The following is a 3,602-nucleotide window of genomic DNA, read 5'->3' as shown; positions in this document are numbered from 1 at the left end:
TGTGGCTCAGTGGTAACAAACCCGACTAGTATCCATGCGGGCGCAGGTTTGATCCCTGGCCTTGCTCAGCGGGTTAAGGATCTGGCATTGCCATGAGCTGTGGTGTAAGTTGCAGACGCGGCTTAGATCCGATGTTGCTGTGGCTGTGGTGTAGGCTGGCAGCTGCAGTTCCGATTTGACCCCCTAGCCTGGGAACTTCCATATGCCACAGGTGCAGCCCTAAAAAGCAAAAATAAAATAGAAATCAAATCAAATCTCTCCATCGGGCCATCTTCACACACCATCCTAGATGCCCACAGCTCAGGAGGCCTGTCATGGCTCTTTTAATCCAGGACACATGGATGATTTTCAAAGCTGTGAATGAGTGCTCTGTATTTGACTCCTATCTTCTGATCACTTCACTTTCCTCTTCCTAACTCCAAAAAGTGGCCTGATAATTCTGACTCAGCTCCTAGGAAGCTGGAGAGAGGATCAAGCAGGTCCAGTAAGTAGTCTTCCAGAGAGGCACAGAATGTATTATTTCCCGAGAATGCGTAGAGCAGCCAAAGGTGACACCAACTCCTGTCCACTTATGGAAGGGTGGGTACAGGCCAGCCTTGGATATTTTACACCAGTCCTTGCATTTACTCCACACAATCCAATGGTCCTGTGAGGAAGAATTTTTAAGTCCACTCTAGAGGTGAAATAATTGAGTCCAGAGGAATTAGGTCAATGGCCTAATGTGCCTGGTTAGCAGCCAGCTCAGGATGCTGCCTGCAAAGCCTGTGACTTTCCCACTCCCTGTCCCCTCTTGCCCCCGCCCCCACTGCCTTTCATTAAGGCCTTCCATCCTGCTGGACGAGGCATTCGTCATCCCCAAGAATGTGGTGAGTCTTTCCTATAAATCACCTTTCTTTGAATGAGCTTCTTGCCAACTGGCTGGCAAAGTGACAATTAGTAAGACATGATGATACTGTCAATTCCCCCCCACACCCCCCCAATTTCTTTTCTGGCCATGTCTGCCAAGTTCCAGGGCCAGGGATCAAATGCAAGCCACAGCAGTGATAACATTGGATCCTTAACCCCCTGAGCCATCAGAGGAGTCCTACCTCCCCCATATAAAGGCCAAAGTAGAGTTTGGAGGTGTCAGGGTGAAAGAGGGAAGTTCCATTCTCCTTCCAATGAAGAGGCCCTATGAAGGCAAATCCCTATTTGGATACTGGGATCCTAAGCCAACAATTCACTTGTGAAGCCTCAAAATGAATCATGCTTACCCCACATCCACACAAAAGGCAGGCAGCAGAGGCACCAAGGAGACAGGTGGTAAACCCTCAGGTTGGGCTTGGGTTCGTTTAGAGGTGGGGCTGACTGGTGAGAACAGATGAGGGCCCTTTTCTAAGTGAACTGTGAGAAGCCTTGCCCTGCCTGTGACACCCACACCCAGGACCGGTTACATAATTGCAGAGGCCCATGTAAAATTAAAATGTGGGCCCTTGTTCAAAAATGATTACGAATTTAGGGGGGCACATTGAGCTTCCAGCAGCTTCAGGTGCGTCTATAGCAGTCAGCACTATGGCCGAAGACATCCAGACCAAAATTAAGAACTATCAGACAGCTCATTTTGAAAGCCACTTCCCCAGCCAGAACCAGACCAGGAACTGCTGGCAGAACTACCTGGACTTCCACCCCGCTGTGAGAAAGCAATGACTGCTATAGGGGGTGACATCTCCATGTGCGAATGGTTCCGGCGTGTGTACAAGTCCCTCTGGGTGTCAGCCTGGCATGTCCACCGGGCGGAAGGCACGTTTCCTGGGAAGATCTGAACTGGCCCCCCCACCTCATCTGTCCTCCATCCTTCTCCACAGGGTGATGCAAGGGGAACTGGGTTCCTGGTGATTCCCACCCTGGGATCCTGCATCATGGTTTAACTAATAATAAATACTCATTGGAAAAGTGAAAAAAAAAAAAAAAGATTACGAATTTCAAAATGATGACAATAGAACTTTAAATGAAGCACAAGGTCCACGCTTCCAGACCTGCCCACACACAACCTCTTCCTTAGCTTTCTCAAATGGACTCAGATCTGATAAGGACTAATATGCTGGATCATTAGCTGGCTCTGCCGAGGGGACATTGCCCGGGGGGGAAGAAAGAGGCCAGCAGAAAGACAAGGAAGGAGAAATGAGATATGGACCACGCAATGACGGATGGGATCTCCGTAGGGTACTTTGTCTTTTTTGTTTGTTTGTTTTTGAGGGCCACACCCACAGCATATAGAGGTTCCCAGGCTATGGGTCTAATCCAAGCTGTAGCCAACAGCCTACACCAGAGCCACAGCAACACAGTATCCGAGCCACGTCTGTGATCTACACCACAGCTCACGGCAACACTGGATCCTTAACCCACTGAGCGAGGCCAGAGATCGAACCTGCAACCTCATGGTTCCTAGTTGGATTTGTTTCCCGCTGCGCCACAATGGGAACTCCTCTGTAGGATACTTTCAAAATATTTTCAGCTTTAAAATGCTTCCTTAACTATAACTATGTACAAAATATAGGGAGTTCCCTGGTGGCTCAATGGGTTAAGGGCCCTGACATTCACCACTGTGGCTCTGGTTACTGCTATGGTGTGGATTCAATCCCTGACCAGGGTACTTCCACATGCCGTGGGCACAACCAAGACAAAAAAAAAAAGCATTTTGGAGTTTCCGCTGTGGTCCAATGAGTTAATGATCTGGCTTGTCTCTGTGGAGGCACTGGTTCCATCCCCAGCCGGGCACAGTGGGTGAAGGATCTGGCATTGCTGCAGCTGTGGCATAGGTCTCAGCTCTGCCTCAGGTTCGATCCCTTGGCATGACAAAAAAAAAAAATTAGAAACTGTTATTACATGTAACAAGTTTGATGAATTTCAAAGATTTTCATAAGTGAAAGAAGCCAGTATCAAAAGGTTACCTACTGTTTAATTTCATTTACAAGATGTTCTCAAAAAGACAAAAATGTAAGGATGGGAACAGATCAGAAGTACCATGACAAAGTGACAGCTTGAGAGTTTTTGGTGTTCTGTGTCTTAATTATGGTGACAGTTACACAAATTTATGCATGTCCTGAAAGTCATAGAATTGTACACCAAAAATTTTTAAAGTCAAATTTGCTCTATATTAACTTAAGAAAAAGAAATTAAGATCATCCAAACAAAAAAATAAATAAGAACTGTTTGCCAGGAGCCCAGAAGCTTATTTGCCATCTGGTCCTTGTTCTCAAGATCATTTAAAATTCTTTCTCCCTTGCTTTTCATTCAAACAAACAAATAAACCAACACACACACCTGCCCCTAATTTAGCTCCACAGCTGTTTATTGAGCCACATGGTACAAGGTTCCATTTGGGGTGTTGTGTGGTTTCCAGAACCTTAGTGAAATGCAATTAAGGAGGCCTGGCTGTGGAGGCAGAGAGGGCGGTGTGCAGAGGGTCGCCTCACAGCTGTCTGGAGGGCAGGGAAGTGGCTGGCCCAAGGCACCTACAGGAAGGGGGCTGAGGCCATAAGCATCCCACCCTCATTTTCTTCCCTCCCTCTGTGCCCTCCCAGGGCTCCCATTGGCCAAACCCAGCTTGAAGCCCGTGGGCA

The 3,602-nt window shown here is 47.6% G+C and overlaps 1 pseudogene; it reads left to right on the top strand.

The window, feature by feature from the left end:
• The first annotated feature begins 205 nt into the window (after positions 1-205).
• Positions 206-2,253, top strand: LOC125133069 (cytochrome c oxidase subunit 6B1-like; annotated as a pseudogene).
• Positions 2,254-3,602: the final 1,349 nt, after the last annotated feature.

Source organism: Phacochoerus africanus, chromosome 8 (assembly GCF_016906955.1).
Source record: "Phacochoerus africanus isolate WHEZ1 chromosome 8, ROS_Pafr_v1, whole genome shotgun sequence".
In the NCBI taxonomy this organism is placed as follows: Eukaryota; Metazoa; Chordata; class Mammalia; order Artiodactyla; family Suidae; genus Phacochoerus; species Phacochoerus africanus.
This window is presented reverse-complemented; position numbering and strand designations above follow the sequence as displayed.